Below are 21,540 nucleotides of genomic sequence, written 5' to 3'. Positions count from 1 at the left end.
CATCGCACAACTCCCTAAGGTTGGGGATTGCCTGTGGGAATCCTTGGAAACAGAGGATTTTGGGAAAGCTGCAAAAGGCAGGCCTCAGAGACAGCAGAACTGTGCTTGGAGCTAAGCAGTAGTCATAAGGTTTGTCAGCAGAAAAATGATAGAAGAAGTAGAGAAGTAAGGACAAATAGAACAATGGCCTGTGTATTAAGGCTTGACCAGAAGAACTCCCTAAACTACAGCAAAGTAGATCTAGCCAGATGTTAGGAAGTTCTAAGCTTAATAATGGAGCTCTGTGCATTCTATCTTAAAGCTTACAAGCAGGTCTTTTATTCAAAAGAAGCAAGCGTTCTTTGAACCAAAGTTATGTGTGCTTCTAGGGATCGGAAAGAACTACTGTCAATATGCTTTTGCTTTGTGGGATTGGTTAAAAAGCTTTTCAAGTAAGTTGTAACATCAAGTTGTTTTTCTGCTGCTGGGGACGTGAGCTGCTGGCATCTTCCCACTGTCATAAGCATGTCATGAGACTGATGCTGGAAAATACAACAGCTTGGGACGCCTTCCCCTGCAGTCCCGCCCCTTTCGTGATTTGTGCATAGACTCCCGGCTAGCCATAATTGCCCATCTCTCTTATTTGTCAAGATCTCTCTGCAGTGTCTCACTGGCCTCAAGGGAGTTAGTTGACAGCTCCTCCCAATGTAGTGTCTCTGGCAAACTTGCTTAATAGTCCTTCAAGTGCCGAGTCCAAGTGGTTCCAAAGACGTTGAAGAGAACTGGCCCAAGGATGATACTGTCTTAGCCACTGAAATTAGCGCTTCATGCTTCTTCTTGCTCCTTAGTGCAGAAATCACAACAATCTTCTTTGTTTCTTTTCTATCCATGCAGATATCTTTGCTTATGCTCATGCTTTTTATCCCAACAGCAGCTGACACGACATTTACATACAGAGCAAGAGCACGCTTTTCCTGCTGTTACTAGACTTAACAATTTTGCAATCTGTCAATCAGATACCTTTGCAACTGAAGTCAGACCTTCAGCATTTCTCATCAAAAGAATAGAATGTCCTCAGAAGAAGAGAAAACTTTGCTGCATACTCTGTAAGCCTGCAGAATAGATCATAAGGAGTTAGCATCACAATCATTTCAGCACTGACCCTATACTTGAGCAGGGAAAAAACTTCAAAGAACAGCTAATTAATGCAGCAACATAATCTAAGGAATAAAACAACTAGGATCTTCCAAACTGGTCCCTGCGGTAGAAATGTACTTGTAAGAATACAGAAGGTAAAAGATATGGTTTGGAAAGGCTACATCCTTGCTAAGCTAAATTGGATCTCATCCTGTAGATGAAAGATCAAGAAGCTCAAAGTGGAGCTAGAGAGACATGTCCAGATCATGAGATAGAGCAAAGCATTTTTCAAGATAATTAGGCATTCTGGTGGACTGGGCAGTTAGGTTAAATCTGCCACCCTTACTCACTTTTGGGGACTGAATTGTGGAGTGCTAAACCATATCTACTGCTCTAGAAAGTAAAAGAGACACATCCAAATGGTATGGTTAGTGTGAAGACTCTCACTCTCTATTGCTAAACACTTCATAAGCTACGAACCGGTCATAGGAACAAAATGAAATAAAGCCATTTTACCATCTTGGAATGGAAAAATATGTTCAAAACATTTTTTTTCCTTCTGTTTTCTTCCTCTTTTTTTTTTTTTTTTTTTTTTTTTTTTTTTTTTTTTTTTTTTTTTTTAATCCCACAAGATATGATTCATAATTTCAACCATTCTGGAATGCTTTCAACAGATGAAGCCAGCATAGTATTTTTCTAACAGGCTCTTGACCCTTACATTCTTCATTACTGTTTTGGAATATACTCCACAGTCATTTGATCTCAGTCAGTTTTTTATCTCTTTCCCCCCAAGACAAATTTTAAAGGACTACCTAACCACTAAAATTCATCATTTCTCTGGTTTCTCAAAGCTTTTTGAGAAAGTTGTTTTGGTTTGGTTTTTTCATATTGCATCATTCCTAATGTCTTCAGACCTACTACAAGTGGAAGTTCAAATCAATCTTCTTTTAAAGAGACCGTGAAAGATAACGAACTGCCAGTCTTGGTATTTGTATTTTTCTAAATCCTTTGGATTTCAAGGTTGCCTTCCTGAATGCTCAGTTTCATTAGAAAACATTGTGTTTCTAAAGGAGACCCAGTTCAATTGCTTCTGCAAGTTCACCTTCATTTTGTAGGATTGTACTTCAAGAAATCTTGTTTCATTCAAACATTAAAAGAATAGATTTGACATCATATGTGACCCTTTCATCTCTCTCATCTGTATTTCATTGCGTGAGTTTCACAGTTGCCTCCAAGAAGATTCCTTTCAATTCGCATAGCATGTTATCTGAAGATCTGTCTGCTTTCTTCACTTGCTTGAATGAGAAGACATGGGAAATGCATTCTGAAGGTTATCTTTTATAGTCTGCTTTTACCTACCAGTGTGCTTCTATTGACTAGAACCAATTTCAGCTGGAAAGAACATATTGTTCTGATCCGCTCCTACCAAGGGGAGATGATGTTTTCTTAACTGATCTCGGAGGGCAAAAGACAAGATGGAAAAGGGATTGCAGTATCACTCCAAACAAATGCACCTTTCTAGAATGACCACAGCAAATGCCTTCAAGGAATTAGGGAGAGGAAAAGAATAGAAAAGAGGGGGAGAAAGAGAGAGGGAGTATAGCTACCAAATGGAGAGAGATGAAGTCCTCGCAGCCCAGCCGATGGAGTTCTCCTAGGGGAGATCTCAAAGTCCTGGTTATCTCAAGGTTCTACTATAGTCCATTGCTGAGGGGGGAAACAGATCTAGAAATGGTGGAGGGGGAGCAGATACAATAAAGAGCAAGTCTATTGAAATTGCTGAGGGGGAAAATGGTATTGAAGACGGGTACAGACAGTCCATGTTCTCAGCAGGAGAAGTCAATATCAATATCAGCAGTGAGTGGGAGCTATTGTTTCAGGACTGGTTTCTATAGGAAACCAGTCTAGGTCCTGCGAACACATCTGCAGGCAACACTTAGCAGGCATCCTGCTTCAGTCAGGCCAGCAGCCCTGGATCAGAATTACGGGCGTCTCAGCCTCAGTCCTTGGGAGGGGGGCTTCAATCTGCGTCCCTCACGGTGGTAGTGGAGCAGATGAAGGATTTTCCATGGGGCGGCTACCACAGTTGCCCCAGCAAGTTCATCTGGCCAAGAGGTGGGAAAATTCCTGGGCTGGTGTCGCGAAGCACGTGCAGGCCCATAGGTCGCCTCGCCCCTTGGCAGGCCCTGCTAGAAGCAGTCACTGTAGACACAGCTGCCAACAATCACTTGGCAGGCCAGAATTCTGCTCAGGGGCCTCAGGATTTCTGGCATTCCTCTCTGACCAGCATGCCAGCATTCCAGTCAGGGTCCTCAGGGTCCCGATGTCTGTCCTGGGGACGGTCGTGAGGCAAATGAGGGGAACTTTGGACTGTCTTTCACATGGATCAGAAAATCAGTTTACTAAAATGGCCAAAAAAGAATGTGTAACATTTAGAATTGAGGAAAAAAACAAAACAAAATCCAAACCCAAAGCATTGGAGCAATATCATTCTAGAGAATGCCATGTATCTATGAAAAGTACAAAAAACTTCTGTTTTCAAATGCACTTACAAATCACCTTTTTGCGTCTGTTTTGTGTTTTTTTTTTTTTTTTTGTCTGAAAGCTCTGGCACTTATCTGATTCTTTTTTGAGCTAGTTCAGCTCATTAATCTGGTAAGAAAGCAGCTAAAAGTAAAGAGAAAAACCTATGGGGACCAGGATGCCACTTCAGCCACGTTGTCGTGAAGCATTAGGTCAGCCTTCTGTGTTGTAGAAATATCTCTGTCCTAGATGAAAATCAATGCATAGCACTATCTTCTTTTAAACTTTGTCCTTGCTACTGGGTTCCTGAATGATCAAGATGCTTTCAAACCAAACAACACCCAGCCCTCTAAGATACTCCGCAAAGTATTGCGATGGAATAACTTGATCAGGAGGAAGAGCTCGCTATGCAGAACCTGAATATGATGTCAAGAATGCTTTGTTGTGGATTACCATAGTTTGGGATTGTTTATCTCTTACCCCACCATGTAGGTCTAGGAAAAAATTAGGTAGCCACAAGGCTTTTACAGCTGTTCTTGTATTTTGGGATAGTAAGGATTTAGGGGAGTAAACAAAACTGTGGTGAGTTTTCCTCTTGACTTGATTGCTCTGTCACTTTGAATTAACTGCTTTGCATGTCAGCTAACCCATCAGCATCAATGAAAAGAATATTTTCTTCCTTCCTGCACAAAGGATGTTTCATGATGCCTGTGATGTCAGGGACTTAAAAACAAAGACCATTGTGATTGAAAGGAAGCACTGGCATGCCACAAGGTAACTGTAGTGAGCTGTGTTTCCTCCTCAGCTTCACTGTGATAGTAGAATTTTATTGAGCAGTTCCAAAACTTGGTCTTAGCATAGTCTGGTGACATATCTCAAAGGAGCAGTGTCCTAGGGTGACTTTATGATGCTTGTATCCCCAGTCATCTGTTCTCTTAATGCTGGACATGATATTCTCTGCCTTCAAGACTGGTTCTGAGAGGAAAGGTGGGGAGAAGAAGAAGCACCGAGTTTCTTATCAGAGGCTGCACTCCTTAAAAAGCAACACTCTTCCACATTCTGCGCTGCACTGTGTTGTCTGGGCACTGACGGAGCAGAACAGAGCACGCATTTGCTTTTTAGTTGGTTTAGCTGGCTGAGGCAGAGTTTTCCCTGGACTGGTTTTTTTTTTTCCTTTCCCTTTTCTTGGAACGTTTCAAATCTGCTCCGGACTGGGACCTGGGAAGCACTGGGAACTTGCACTTTGTGGCCTACTGGGGCCTACCCTGGGCAGCAGCCTTCCCCATTGCCGGAGGCATTGATAACAGAGTGAGCACCCACAGGAGAGACTTTCTGATTTGTCGTCTCTTCAGTGCGGCAAATGAGTTTTGTCATCTGGTATTGTTCATTTTTTTGTGCTGGGAAGTGCTTTGCCTGTTAAATCAACAGCTTTTTCCCACTTCTCTCCCCAAACCAGTTGAGGGGAGGGGCTGTGTGGGTGGGCTTTCGGTGGGGGGGAGGGTGCAGTGGCCCTTTTTGAGGTTTTCTGCCAAATTTGCCCTAAACCAGGACAATCAGGATGTGCGACTTAGAGAATGATGGTTGGAACTTTGGTTGGAAAAGACCTTTAAGAACACTGAGTCTAAATGGAATTAGCAAATGCAACCATCAAGAAATGCTCTGCTGTTTGAAGAGAACGTGATTTATCTGGTAAGCTTTGCAAGTATTTGTGTCATCACAAGCACACATGACCAATGCATTAGATGGGAATATAACAAGAAACCTGTGCAGATCAACAGAATGATTCTCAGGGTAGGATATTTGCATGTTTCATCTGTCTTCCTGACTTCTTCAAATGAATTCTTTTTAGAAAGTAATGATTGGAATTGTTACTCTTTTGACAGTTCTGAGTGTATTACTGACCTTTTTGGCATATGAATGCCAAACGGGTTAATTCACCTCGTTTTTCAGACAAAGACCGAGATTTAGTGTTGCTTCAGCTGGAGGCAGAAACATTGAAATCCTCCCGCCTCCTTCTTAGTACCTCATTTCTATTACAAAATCAGTGCACAATCTTGTCCCTTAAGGTTCACTTAGCTCCGTTTATACCAACAGGGTGACATTAGCAGGGCTCACATGATGCTGCACACAGAAGCCCTCAGTGTGCAGCTCTAGCAGACAGTAGTTCCATGCAGTTGGAAAATCCCAGTGCTGACTTTGGATCACCAGAAGCGTTCTTAGAAGAATGAGACAGATTTAATGGAGAGGTCTCTGCAGGAAGTGGCCTGAAGAAGACAGCAGAAATCCCAGCTGTGTGTTTGTAGAAATCAGTTGAAGGCCATTTACAGAAAAAAGATCTTTAAATCTAGCTAGCTTTTTCTGCAGATTATTTGTAAACTATATGCATGAGATGGACAGTTTCACTGAGCAACTGAAATACAGCTGCATTTAAGGGGATTGAATCAGGGTTCAGGGGAAGCAGTGAAATAAAGCTTTTCAGGAATACCTGACATCCAAGTCCCGCCAAAATTGATCCGTTTTTTATGTCCAGATGCTTTTGAAAATAATGGGTGACCATTTGGCTACCTCATCGTTTTAATCAGAAATACAAAGAAAATTTTAAACTCACATTTTTTATAGCTTGAATATTTTTCTTTGTTTATTTCCTACTTTCCAATTCAGTTCTACAAATCATATGATTAGGTAATGAGAACTCATGCTGTATAAAAATATTTAATGCTATACTTCCAAGTTAAGGCCATGTATTTCCTGGAACTGTTTCAAAAAAAAAAAAAAAGCCTATCTGGATTCTTTCTTCCCCACGCTCATTATTAGATGAAAATCATTTCAATATTCTATTTTGACTTTAGATGGTGCAAGAATATATTCAGAAATTCAAGCCTCTACTGTTAGGTTGTTTACATGGTTTTCTGGCCTTTCTAACTTTGTGCAACCACTCTTTGCAGCTATATATTTTTGCAGGAAGGCATCCCAGGGGTCTGTGAGAAGTTTTAATGTCAAGCAGAACTAACATGTAAACTACACGTGACATACTCGACATATTTCACCTCAGAAAGTTACAGTATGCTTAGACGGGATGAAATACGAAAGAAATAGACTTAACACAATATTTCTAAATCTTGGAAATCTATTACCTGAACTTTGAGTCCGTTTGCAGGACTCTGTAGAAATGCAAACGTGAAGCCCAAGGAGTAGAGCAGAAGGCATATTGGGCAGGGGGACAGAAGATTGCTTTGAAGGATGATGTAAGCAAGATTGCATCCTAGAAAGATAGCAGCTGCTTCTGCTGGTGCCAACATCGAGAATTTGTGCCACTGGCCTAGTTTTCTGGGGACTTTTGACCTGTACGCTCTTGAGGGCTTGCAGACATGAATTAATCTGTCCTTTGATCTTTTCTTTCATTTGAATGTCTATGACCTGTTTTGGTCTTGTGTACGGTACTGTATCGTGTTATAAACAGACATGTTTCCACTGTTTGAAAGCTGTAGTTGAAAGTTCGGTTGCAATTATGAGTTGGCTGTCAAAAGAATTAATTTTCTGCTTTAAGCAAAATATCAAGAGAGACATTCAATCCACTCCTGTGATACAGATTCATTTTAATTTACAGGGTAATTTGCATTAGTGGTTGTACTGCATGAGCAATAAATATGACTTGCTTGGTTTCTAATGATGATAATAGTCCTCTTTGTATTACTATAAGAATTGAATCCACCATCATTCTTTTCCTATTATTATTATGCTGTAAAGGAAAAACTCTTTTGCATTAACCAAGGAGTAAAACGTATGCATTTAGCATCATTCTTGCAGGTAGTCCTCAATTCTGAAAAGACCTCTCAGAAGCTGCATCAAATGGGAAAGCTAGACGAATGGCAGAATGCAGAAGCTGCCATTTAGGATCGAGTACAAAATGACACCCAAGAAATTCTTCATGGATGCTGCAGAAGTACAAAGACGCCATTATTTCAAGGTGAAAAAGAGTCAATGTGAAACTTGTTCAATGAATAAAAAACTATGCTAATCAAGACACTAGAGTACCAAGTGTGCGACAAGGTTTTTTTGTAATGAACATCATGCCCAGCATGAAAAAGTACTCTTTTTATTGTAGATCGTTTAAAAGTGCACAACAGTTTGGAAAAAAGTACTTTTCTTTTTTCTAGTAATAAGAACTCTGTATCATTCTAAGAGATACTGGACACAGGTTTTTGAAAACAATGTTCTTTTAAAGGTTAATTCTATTCATAAATACTTCACAGGAAAACATTTGATCTGCTGTTCATCCTGAAGACTCTTAAAGGAAAATGTTTTGGTTGCATTCTCTTCTAACTAGTTCAGGACCTCAGTCTTACCAGCATTCTAATGTTTTTTGATGTTCCTGATGGCACAGCTTAGACATCCTTGTCTCCGTTACTGTCATGATTTCCATATCATGTGATGAGAATTTTTCTTCATGATTGGTGAAGTGAAGTGTCATAACATTCATGTCAAGTCAATTTGAAGTTTTTTTTCCAAAGGAATCTCTTCCTTCCTAATGAAAACCTTTTGAAATGGCTACCTTCTCAGCTTTTCAGAAAGTGATATAATACACCTGTAGAGTACAATGTCCTCGGAGTTGTTTTTTCAGCAGAAGATGAAAACTGCTGTTTTCTTCTTCTTCTATCACCTTAGACTTACTTTATTCAAAACCTTTTTAAACCTTTGAATTTCTATTTTTATAGCTAATTCCTTTCACAGTGTGCTATAGCATATGTATTTTGAAAGGCCATTTGTACATATTCAAAGGGCTTACTTCTATTCTACTAAGAAATGGCTGTACTTCTAGTAGGGAAACTTCAAGGTCCAGTAAGATTTTATCTTGTACAAAATTTAAGAAACTCCAACTCTTAAAAATGATACCAGGAAATGATGTCTGTAAGACTGTGGCAGGAGGCTTTTTCCAGAACAATGTGCAGTTCTTCCCAATTCTATTTTTCCCTCCCATTACTTTGTACATAAAGATTTTTACACAGTCTTCTAACAGTGGCATGTTACTACTGGGCTAGAGTATTGCCCTGCCAGCATTGGAATTGACTGGAATGCAGCTGTGTTCAAATTTGCTGATGGGACAAGGGTTTTTTTGCTGAACACACTTTAGCAAGCAAGTGGGCTTCTTGGTCTTTAGATGCTGAGTCCCAGAAAAAGATGAATGAGGTGGTGACGTGCCTCGTGTTTTGAAGAGAGATCAAAAACTTATTTCTGGGGTCACCTCCCTTTTGGTACGGAAAGCACACAGAGGGCTTTGAAGCAGCACTTTCACCCTCTTTGCATTCACTAGTAAATCTGAGACAGAGCTTGGCCCAAGGTTTGTGCAAAAATACTCTTTTGATGCAACTGTGCACCAGACAATATCTCTGGGAAAATGTGCAGGGGCAGAAAGCAAGCCCTTCCTGGGAAATCTACTGAAATGGTTCAGAAGTTATTCCCACTCACTGTTGCTAACCTCTGCTGTCTAGCTGTCGGATATGCTTGGGACCATGTTGAAATAATTCTAAACAGTGTACTGAGGCTGCAATATTGAGTAAACATAGGTATTTTCCATAGGTGTCAGGGAAAAATATTTCTATTGGTAAAAATGAGTTCCATAGAAAACAAGAACAGCATGGTAGAAAAAAATTTACATCCATAGAATGAAGATGCCCAGAATTCTTCTTTTGAAGTTACACTGAGTCAATATTTTCTAAATAATGTTGTGAAACCTATGAAGACGTAGGAGTACATTCCACCTGACTGGTGCACAAGTTCATGTTGCCAACTTACAAAAAACATACTATTAAAAGAAAAAGATTCCACCTTGTGGAAAAGTAGCCCATTCGTAATTGTATCAAAGGTAGGATTAGATCAAGTATTCCTACAAGACAGTAGTAGTACTAGGAAAAGCCTTTTGGCATCTATCTGACTACAGGAAACTTGAGCAAGCAGAAGTGTCTTTCCCTGCTGCAAGCTGTACTTCCGATTTGCTACTGCTGCTTAAACATTGTTCAAAGAAAACTTGTCAAAATAAAACTACTGTATGCAAGCAACTGGAGCTATCCATTGCGTTCCAGCCCATTTTAACTAGAAAATATCGGACACACACTCCAGTTGAATATTCTAATGCATAGATGGAGTATACCAGCACTAAGAAATGGGAACGCTGGAGAAAGGAGCAAATGCCGATGAATTTCAGGGAAGGAAATTATTGGAGAGCTAACTGCAGTCCCTCGACTTTACAAGAAATGATGTCCAGTAAATCCCAACCTGACACATAAAGAACTCCGTTTTGAAATGGGCTGCATCTATGGTCCTCTGTTCTTCCTAGATGAAGAAACTGTGTTTTGAATCAGTCTTCCAAGTGGTATCACTAAAGACCTTGGATACCTCAAATTTTTATTTTTTTTTTTCCAGAAGCAACTGTCTCGAAACCTCTTTAAACTGACTTTTCCCCTGAAGATGCCATCTTTGAAAAGAGCACCTTGTCATTTAACAGGGTATTCCAAACATCATTTCCAAATTTAGACTAAAAGTAACACTCTTTCTAGTTATCTTTGGGTTTTTTGCAGCTTCCTGCCAACATAGGCAGCAAGGAAGAGAACAGACGGCAGCTCTTTCTGGAGCATCTTGAACAAATGCCCTTGCGTATGTTCCAATCTTTCACTCCTCCAAAATCCCTAACGATGAAGAAAAGGTTGTGAAGGCATTACTAGTAGTATTAGATGGCAATGGATGGGTCAAATAGAATTTGTATCACATGGATGATACTTGGCAAACAGCAAATGAAGGGGTTTCTTTCAGCCCTCAGACTGATGTTACATCTCAGTAATTTATTAAAAAGATAACAAGAAGGATATTTTTTAACAGTGAACTTAATTACACCCCTACCCATGGACATCTGAATCTTCAGAATAGACAGTGTCTGATTTAGAAAAAAAGAAAGAATGACCACAGTTTAATGAAGCATATGATCATGAACACTTTGCTGATGGAACGTAGCCTATTCCTTGGCTGAAATGAAGCAGGTAGACAGGACATAGGAAGTATCGTTTTGTGGATCAAACATTTATTTTCTAAAGTGATGCTTACAGATGGTGAACTCACCAACTTCGATATTGCACAGTAGATAAGAGTACCTAACTTGCACCATCAAGTTATCCCTTGGAATCACCATCCAAGGGCATTTTCCCCTGCCTCTGGGAAAATGTGCCTACCTTTTTCACAACACTTTTGCAGCAGCATTCTTAGGCCTGATCAGCTGGTATGGAGGGTGAATGATCAGCAGCAAGGTGACTGGCCGGGGTCATTTGCTTCAATGGATTTTGATCTACTGGATATTTTGAAGACCTGCTTCAGCCCTGTTGGTCAAACACAGCCTTCAAACGGTGCTAAACAATTGTTTGGGCTGTGGACCACATGAAAAAATACCTTCTGGTGCCTTTACTGGGCCATATGCTCTTGATTCTCTCCCTCAACTTCTCCATCACCTCTCATCTCTTTCACACGAGCTATGTTCAAGGTCCACAGGATACTTTTCACAGAATCTTCAGGCCTGATGCAGTAGGAATGAGGAACAAATGCAGCTGGGATGAATTTTCCAGTTTGGATAAAACCTCTTGTGCACACAAATCCCCCTATGCCCAGAAAAACCTTCCCTAAAGTACTCGTGTTCTACCTAAACCGCAATTTAGACTGAAAGAAAAGCTTTTATTTGAGAGTATCTGAGAGATTTGCATGAAGCACAGATATCTGACCTATGCAATTTTAAATATCAGAGTTAAAAGAAAATGGCAAGAAGTTTTTAATTTTGCCGGTTTTAATTTTCAATTCCATGCACTTTTTCAAAAAGTGTCAATCTCAAATGGCCATCAACATATTTCAGTCATCTGGAAGTTAGTATTCCTATCAAATGTGTTTCAAATCAATAGAATTTCAAACCTTTCCTCAAAGTTTATATACCTAGATTTAGTATTTCTGATCTCGATTAGATGAAAGAAAGACATTTTTTGCTGTTGGGGTGCTGGAACGCTGCTTCGGGTTGCCCAGAGAAGTTGTGGATGTCCCATCCCTGAACGTATTCAAGGTCAGCTTGGATGGGGCTTTGAACAGCAACAAATGCGACCCTTGATGGGAGATAAACAAAGCTTGAATATAGAAGAGACTCAGATTGAGGTATACGAACAAATTTTCTCTCAGCTCTTGGGGTAAATTCAACGTTGTACAAAATTGCATTTCTCTGTGATTTTCACTACTGTAACAGAAAGCTTCATGAAAACTGTGCAGAAGATATCACATTTTAAAAGCGATAAGAACTACAACATCAAACACATGGGATGGGTTTCACCATGGGACACCCTCTGAGAGAAAATCTCTGTATTTCGACACTTCATGCCAATCATTAGGATTTCAAGGAATGCCAAAGAAGGCGGCAAAATATCCGTCAGGACATTATTTACTGTAGTTCAGCCTGGCCATTAGTTGGAATTGGTGTTTGAACTAATGTAGACGTACCACACACACTTTCCATGCACTGAAAACTTACTGTTTACAATGAATAAGCAATGAGGATCAAAATTGAATGAAAGCATCTTAAAAATGTCAAGTATTTCACTGTAAATGATCTATGATCAAAATACTTATTCCTCCTTAGTGAGGGACAAATAAATTCTTCCATACCATGATGGTTTAAAACTGTCTAAACCAATGTTTTCTTCTGAAAAGACATCATCTAATTTTTTCTATTTTTAGAAGAAAATATTTCTAGACATAGAACAAAAGAAATTTTAAAGGAACAAATGGAAGGAATATATTCTGCAAACAGAATTCAATGAAAACCTGTGTTTTAAATATGAGGTAGATATTCAACAGAGTTTTTGTACCAGATATTTGAAATAGTGTACCGGCTATTTTGTCCACAAAGAGAGCTATTTAGCATTTCAGTCTTTTCCAAGGTGTTCATGATCTGCTATGCTGATCTCTGTGCATGCCTAGGTGTGTGCGGAAGGTGGGGCCATGTGAAGGGGAGTGTCTATGTTTGCTTAGCACTCGGAGAGGCAGATTCATGCCTCAGCTCCATCATTTCTTTTAGAAACTTCCCAGAGAGTGGATATGAAGTTTCATATTCAAAAGAGATCAATTCCCAAGTCATCCATTTTACTCTACCTTGTAAATCACATGCTTTGTTGCATATTTTATCAAATATACTTTCAAGCCCCATGGAGGAAGGAGAATGTGGAGAATCCCTCCAATGTCTTGCAACTTTGACGCAAATAGATTCTCAAGAAAATCATCATTTCTCTTTTAAATACATCTGGGACAGGCATGATGGTGGTGTCAATCTGTTGAAGTTTTTGTTGCTGGGGGAAGTTGTACGAAAGGACTGGTTTTTACATTGACCAGTTACTGAATCAAGTGCATGAACACATTTGAAATTCAACTGGGGTTTCCTTTTTCTAGCAGACTACTTCTAGAACTAGCTAGCAGACTCAAGATGACTCTTTTTCTCTGTTTTTGTTTCTTTCCTATTTTCTTGCTTTCTCTGCAACTGTCTACACAATTTTAGGACTTTTTTCCCAACTCAAATTGTTTCATAGACCGATAATTCAGATACTCTTTTTACAAGGAATGTTTTAAATCTTTGTTAGAGTTAAGAAAGTTAAGGACATAGGTCTTTTTCTTCCCTTATGAATATTGCAATGAAAGAGTTCAATAAAGACCAACTCCTTTTTATTTATTTGGAATACAAGTCGATAATTCCCATACAGTAATTCATTGGTGGACCAATATTTGCCATTCTGATGTAAGTTGTCACTTCTTAACAATATGCCTTCTGTGACTACGTTGACAACACTTTTGGTAAAGATCCAAACTGGTCTTAGACACGCATAGGGAGAAATTTGCTCTGCCAGTGTCAGTCTTAAGCATGCGTCTCAGAGGATCTCTCTAGAGCTGGGGAATTTTCCCATGAAAGGGATTCAGTTATGGAAGAGACAGGTTTCCTGGAGTTTTACATTCTTCTTGAACACTACTTAAGGAACTTAAATCCCATGTCCATTTGGATCTCACTCTGCACAGAGCTTTGTCATGCCAGTCCTTGAAATGCATCTCTAAGAGAATTCACTAGCACAGAATGAATGAGGGTGGAAGGGCTCTGTGGGGCTCCCCAAGTCCCATCCCCCTGCTTCAACCAGGATACCTAGAGCCTGTTGCCCAGTATTATATCTGGGCCTACTTTTAATGTCTTCAATGATCCAGACTCCACCATCTTTCTGGACACTCTGTGCCATGGTTCAGTCACCGTCACGGTAAAAATTAATTTTGTGATGCTCAGAGGCAATCTCCTGTATTTCAGTGTGTGCCCACTGCCTCTTGTCTTTTCACTGAGCATCATTGAAAAGACACTGGTTCCCTGCTCTTTGCACTATTCCTTCCTGTAGGTATGTGTGCTGCCATGTAGATAAACGTCCAAAACTTCCCTGAAGCCCAGGCAGATGATATTCTCTTCATCTACCAGGCAAGTTCATTCACCGGAGGAGTTTAAAAAGTCGTCAAGCACCAATTTCCCCTGGTAAATCCATGCTGACTACATTTGTTCTGTCCTCCTTGGTGTGCCTGGCAATGCTTTCCAGGAATAGCTACTCCATCAACTTCCTGGGGATCAAAATGAGGCTGGCTGGCTTGTACTTTTCTGAGTCCTCCTGGCTGCCTTTTTTGAAGATGGGTGACATTTGCTTTCATCCAGTCTTTGGCCACTTTCCTCAGTCACCATGATCCATCCAACATGATCAGGAGTGGCCTCAGAATAACATCTGCTAACACCCTTGAGACCTGTGCATCCGTCTCAACAAGGCCTGTGGACTTTATGGAATACTTCCCAATTCAGTGACTATGCCCATAAAAATTTGCATGGGATAAGAGGACATTTTAACAGGTACCTGAAGAGTGAGTGAAAAGCTATGGAAGCAATCCAAAAGGACAAAGACTAGAGTTCCCTTTGAAGACAAAGCATCCCATCATGGAGCTGAGCAGCTTTAGATCCAGGTAAGCTTCCTCTCTGAAAGGATGCAGAAGACATGATTTTACCTAATCCAGTAATAAAATGTGTTGACCATTCACTTGCAATACAAAAAATTCAATGATTTCCAAAATTATTGCCTCCTAACTAGACAATAATATACTGGCTGGGTATTCCCCTAACAGATGAGAGCACCTGCTTGATGTCTCTTATGCGTGCAGACTATTTGAAGTAGGTCATTTGAGTGGGGATTCCTGGTCTTCGAATTTTCTTTCTGATGAATTTGGAATATTTACTGAAGCAAGGACCTGAGGATGAAAACTTCATTTCCCATCAGCGCACTCTAACATCCATGGCCGTAATGCCATTGTTTCTCCCCAACTGAGTCAAGAATTGATGACTACAAAGTGGATCAGCTCCAAAGGAAAGATCAAGGCTGGATAATATTCTCTCTTGGTAAAGCTATTTATCTCAAATGAAGTGACCAACTTCTAATCGCTCACTGGCCTAAAGCTACAAGGAGGGGGAGATGGACCAGCTTTCCTTCCACTGCTGCTCTCTTAGTCACCTCGGTGTTTAATACGGGTAGGAAGACGTTCAAAAAGACAGCTTTGCAGAATTCATAAAATTCAGTCTTAAAAAAAATCATTTTTTAGCAGGTGAAATAAAAATAGCAAATAAAATATATAAGTTTGTCTTGCCTTGTTCTGCAGGTTTTGTAACTGGCACACCTTTCCTTATGAACGCACTGTCCTTTCCTAAATACTCTCATATGGAAAAAGATGCTTCTGATCAGAAGAGCACTAGGATGTCTTTACTCGACCTTTTCTTTGCACTGATGCTTGGTCCTCTGAAATGAATGGTTTTCTAAAATTGAAATGTGCTACTATTGTTCCCACGGGGTAAGCCGCAGACTCCTCCTGTCGGAGCTGTCACTAATCAGCTATTCTCCTATCTGCCTTTAGTAGTTGAATGTTCTGGTCTAAAAGTAGCATCTTCTGTGCAGCCATGCTCTTAGTTGCCAGTGTCATCCTAAATCCAAACACCCTCCTGCAAAGGACCGCTGGTTCTGTAGTCAACTAAGGAAAAAAGACCCGTCCATCCATGCTTTCTGATTTAAAATATTAGGGTATGATGTCCATAAACAATTCTCTGCAGTTGAACACTACTTATCTTTGCCGTGTTCCTTCAACTCACTTGCAAGACATTCATGCGTTAGGTTATTGGGAGAATTGCTTCATTTGAAGATGATTCAAAGGGGTATGAGAATACTTTTGTGCCTCTGCTATGAGGATACTTTTCAAATCCATACAAACTTCCTGCAAATGCAAAAACCTGCATCCTGTATTGTCCTAGCTTACAATATCAAAATGCATCCTATTCCCACCCTCAAGAACTGCGGAAACCAGGGGTGGCATCGTTTTTTCCTTCTCTCCTGTTAATGGGCCCGTCAATGTCTTGCCACATGATTCAGAGATAACTCCCTCCAGGAGCCATTTCTGTTTCACGGGTAATCAAGGACCCACATCATGACTCAGAATGATATCAGCCCATTGGGAGATGCTCTGCCCAGGGGGTAGGAGCTAAGCATCCCCACCTGGATATAATCTGGGTTTTGGAAGGCAAGAAGCACCATTTCTACTGCATTGCCAGAGGAACGGCCACCCTTAGCCACTGGTTTTCCAGAGGACGAGTGTGGGAGCTCAGCACATCACTCCTCATGTCCAGAGCTACCAAGAGAACCCTTGGGGGGCTCGGGAGTCCTGGAATGTTGCCAAAAGCACTTGGTGGCTTGATTTTGATCCATCTAGAGATGTGCCACCGATGTATGAGGAAATGGAACATGCGAGAATCACTCAGGTGTAAATAGTAAAGGGAAGATATTATTGTAAGGTGAATTACAAATTTTGGGGTTTTGGTACAGGGGGGTTGTAGAGACAAGATGGAGGAATCAGGGTGTGCCACCAGGCTTTTCCTTCTTCTTCCTGTCTTCCATCTTCTGGGGTGGTGTTGGCACTTGTGGATTGGTCTGGGATGAGGGTGTACTTAGTGACGAAGATGATAGGTATTGGGGACAAAAATGTAAATATGATATACGTAGTTTTTGTTATAAAAATGCGGCCGCCTTATGGGTGGGCAGAGTGCCTTTGGCTGCCGTGCTGGTCAGATCCTTCAGGCAGGGAAAAGGACTTTTTAGATAAGAGATAATAAACAAATCTGAAGACCGAAAAAACCTAGCGTCCAGTCTCATCCTTTGAAGCCCAGCGTGCAAGAACCATCCTAAGCATGTCTGGGGGCAGAGACAGACAGCCGACCTCAGAGACGAGAGCTACCAGAGGGTTTCTACAGAATCACCACTTCAAAAAGACCATTGCATCCAAACTGATTTCACCACCCTAACTAGCAGGACGTCAGCTTGTATTCTGACTCTGTCAGTGGTTTTTCTTTTGTACTCTTGCATGGATTTGGGTTTTTCCCCCTTTTCCTAATAAACTGGATTTCTGACTTGGAGTCTTGCTGCGGTGCTGGATTTCTTCAGCCCAACTAGCTCCCGACACCGACAGCGAGAGTGGGCCGCCCCAAGAAAGCTGTCGAACCTGGGCTGCAGCTGTAGGGCACAGCTGCTCTACGGCACAGGTGGACTGCCTTGGGGATAGAACTGCGCTGAGGGCAGGGACAAGGAACAGGGAGAGGTCTTCTGCATATTTTTCAGTTTACTCCCTGGAGGGTCAAGGACAGAAAGACAATGATTCAAAGGCATCCATCAACTTCTAAATGGGGGGAAGGTCCCAGGGGAGGATGCAATCTTTAACCAACTGGGAGAAATGGGGGTGGAAGACAAGGAGGGGAATACAATGTTGAAACCAGTAGGGGGACCACAGGGGAGGAGAATAACTTGAAGAAACCAATGGGGTTTTGAAGGGTACAAAATTGAGAGGGAAGTTTCTAGAGAAAGGGGCAGGCTTGAGGAAGGGTTGATGTTCAATGGGAGAAGGAACAGGGAACAAAAGGGCAGGTCTTTGGGGAGAGGGACAGCTAGGGCAAAAGCCAACAATACTGGGGGGAAAGGAACAATCCATTCAGAATAACATATGCTATAACAGCACAAAATAGGAAGGCTTAGAAAATGGACTACTAGAACTGCAGTACAATAATAAACACACACTGCAACAGAGTGTCTCACTGGTTTGGCTTTCAAAGCAGAAGAGGTGCCAACGTAAAAATTTCCCAACTTCAAGGTTAACTGGCTGCAGTTTTGATTTCCTTCTTAAATATATCACCAAGGTGCTACCAGCTTCTGTAATTGGCTCAGCAGCATGTCTGTTCTTAGTGCCAAGCAGGGATTCACTTTGCCAGGCATGGAGGAAGCTTCTAGGAGCTTTGCACAAAAAATCACTTCTGTGGCTGGCTTCTTCCCTCCCCACCAAAAACCAAGCCATGCCAAACCAACACCTTAACTAATTCGTAGTACTTAGTACGCATGCAAGAATGTCTTTTAAACGATGCTTTATGTTTTTGACCAAACGCACTGAAAAGAAGTGGATCCATAATATTGATAAAAATTGTTCCAGTTCAATAGAAATATTGGGTCATGCAACTCTAGATTACATAGCTGGTTTTTTGTACAATACCCAGAGGCTTTTTTCACCTCCATGGAAGAGCCTAAAGGAGGGATGTGGGAGTCCAGGCAGCTCTCTAAAATGCAGTTTATTCCATCCAAGACGTTGCAGCAGTCCAGGGTAGTGGGCAACAGAGCCTGCGCCTACAGCTGTCAGCTCTAGCTGCAGGCAGGCCTGGAGACCCTTTGGTTTTGGCACTTTGCTGAGCATCTTCATACAGTAGAACCAATCTATCCCTTAACTATTATCTATAGCCTATCCTAACGACTCTAATTACCATATGTTGCTATTCTCCACTCACTAAAAGTCAGTATATTACAGTTGAAGCGGAAAGTTGTTTTTCAGTTTTCTTGACAGTGGAAAATTTGGAGAGCTTTTTCTGCTTGCAGCATTTGCTGACTTGTTTGCCTGTGCTAGCTTCCTGCTTGGTAAAAACATCTTCTTGTTTGGGGTGGGTTTATCCTTTGTTGTAAGTCATAAAACCCTCTTCTAACTAAGGTATCCTCAGTTATCCAGTAAGACTGGCTCAGCAATTCTTTTCTTCTAGATCAAAACTTGCTTCCAAATCTATTCCTTCTTCAGACTCCACATTGAAAAATCTTTCTGCCAAGCATACGTATCTGTGAGACTTTCTCGTCAAACTTTAATCTTTCCCAACACCTCTAAAGAAATGTTTCCTGATGGTTTGGATCAGAAGATCCAGTATTGCCATCCTGAGATTTTTCATTCAAAACCCATAAGCTGTGCCCAAGGTTTTGGCTATGTTCTTTGTTGTGCCTTGCATCTATTTTGGCTAGAAAGCCAGTGTAGATGATGTCCTTGCTGCAGTAGCCATGGGAAATAAGGTGGAGTGTCTGGCTGATGTACCGGGATGTAGACTATCCAGCACTCCCCCAGGGAGGCCAGGATCCCTAAAGGAATAGGATATTGGCTATGCTCTGGAAGTTTTACAGAGAGAAAGATCCTCACAGCTCAAATGATTTGTCTCCTGGAGTTCTGAGGAGTATGTGGTGAAGAAGAAGGTTGCTGTCTTTTCCAAGAATCTTCCGTGCATTCAAGAGGATCATTGAACTTCTTGTCTGAGAATGAAAGAAATATTAGTAGTAATTAGTACTTTTTCTCTGTCTGTGCATCACTGATTGAATTTGGGTGGGATATATTTTTTTATTTATTTATTTGAATTATTCATCATAAGGTCTTCCAAATACCCAAATTCTGCTTCACTTCTTTCTTTTGTAGGCCAGTCTGGTTCATCTTCTCTTCTACTGTATTATTGCAGACCATATCTGAATGGATTTGTTTTTTCATTTTGAACATTAGGTTTAAACTGAATGAACAGAACGCTTTATTGATCCTTATTTGACCAGTTTGCAAGGAAATACAGAATTTTGAAGAGAAGTGACGCGACTCCACTTGAGGTTTTCAATGGAAGAGAAGAATGACGATGTCCTACATTCACAGCATTGTTTACAGTAACATTGCAGCTAGTTTCCAGCAACGAAGGTCAGGTTCTGGAAGCAGGCACGCATGATTGTAGAGAAGTCTAAAAAGTTTCAGTTTGGCCGCTTTTCTTGAAAAATAGCTAATATGTCTCAACGTTGTGCTGAATCTTGTTGTACAGACACTTCTTTTGAGGTCTGAACTCCTTGCTGGACTTCTGTATCTAAGAATCAGATACTGTAAACCTATGTTTCCTTATATGCTGTAAGAATTTGGTTCTAATCTAGAAGAGCAAGAAAAGGTTGCCATATTAATACAAGGTAAAGAACCTGCTAAGAAAGCAGTTAATGGACTGCTTTTTTTATTGGAGCAGTGATTTAGTGGTTTGATGGGTTTTTTTTTTTTGCCTCTCAATAGAGTTTAAGAAGTGGTGGTGTAAGAATGTGTGGATTTTTATAGGTTTGCCTTGAAAGGAGAATTACAGGGGAAACTGTTGTAAAGAATTGATGCAGAGCTCTATGCATTAATGCACTCTTCCGTGCAGAGTTTCAGAAGTGAAAAGCAAGAGGAGAGAGTGCCGACAAGATGAGAGTGCCGATTTACTAGAATGAATTCAAGATAGCATTCTTTTCTCTCTGAATTACAGCTCTAAACCTCAGGGTAGTAATAGGAAGTACATAACAATCTCAAAGATTTAAAAATGGATGATGAAGTTTTATATCCAGTAAACTGTAAGGCTTCCCATTTTAGCCTGGTTTGCATTTTGGCAAAAGCCTGGAATCTTTTGCATTTTGCCAGATAACAAGGGATTTAGAACAGGAAGTATGCAAGTAATCATTTGGAGCCTTCATCTCCCTTCTTAGAACAATGAATACATTTACTATGCTCCTATTTTTATTCCATCAGGGGATTTGATCATGGAAATGTCTAGTCATTCTTTTCTTGTTTTCAACCCCTCAAAGAGCATGAATCCAAACTATTCAGAAGTTTTTGATCTGCAACAGTGACAAGCACTATACTGGTAAGAGTCAGTGGACATTAGCAGATCCCCTATGCCAGCCCCCTATGGCGGGCAGTTCTGGCAGGACTGATGTTTGAGGGGCTGGAATTCTGTGAAATAGAACATTCTATGAATGGGGAAAATGAAAACAGATTCTGAACGTTCAACCCAACACGTGAACAAGTACTAGGGCAGGTAATTTTCTGTGGAAATTTCTTTAGCCCCAGTGTTGTGGATGATGATTACTCTTCCTACCTCCTTTGGTCAGCTGCCAGCACAGTCACGTTACTCCGCTTATGGACAGAAAACCAGAAGAAGTGATTTTTGAACAAAACACCCAGCAGGGCCTTAGAGTGTTTTTGCTGCAAAATGTTTCAAGGCAGATAGGGAAACAATTCCATTGTAGAGAGTGTGCTGAGAAGACAAGTTTGGAAGTTAAAAACCATGGGATCTGTTTCTATATATGTCACTCATTTTGCTTATTATCAATCTGGTGAGGTTTCTTGTTTTGTTGTTTTTGGGTTTTTTTTTTTTGTTGTTGTTGTTATTGTTTTGTTTTTTTTTTTTTTCCAGCATCCTTGAGATGAAAGCATAAGAAAGAAAAGTACTGTAAGGTTAAAATACTTTTGAGATGCCTTGTGCTGAAAAACTTGTAGCTACTGCTAAGGCCCATTAGCCAGGTCCTGTTTCATTTCTGAGAAGCTATAAAATTCACATTGGTAATTTAGTTCTAAGCATCTGTTGTTACGGTGGAGATGCAAATTAAGAAGAACAATTTTTGAATCTGTAGAGATGTATTTACCATTTTGTAGCTGCCTTTT

The sequence above is a fragment of the Haemorhous mexicanus genome, chromosome 11, assembly GCF_027477595.1.
Source record: "Haemorhous mexicanus isolate bHaeMex1 chromosome 11, bHaeMex1.pri, whole genome shotgun sequence".
In the NCBI taxonomy this organism is placed as follows: domain Eukaryota; kingdom Metazoa; phylum Chordata; class Aves; order Passeriformes; family Fringillidae; genus Haemorhous; species Haemorhous mexicanus.
The sequence above is the reverse complement of the archived record's forward strand: the minus strand, read 5'-3'. Positions refer to the sequence as shown.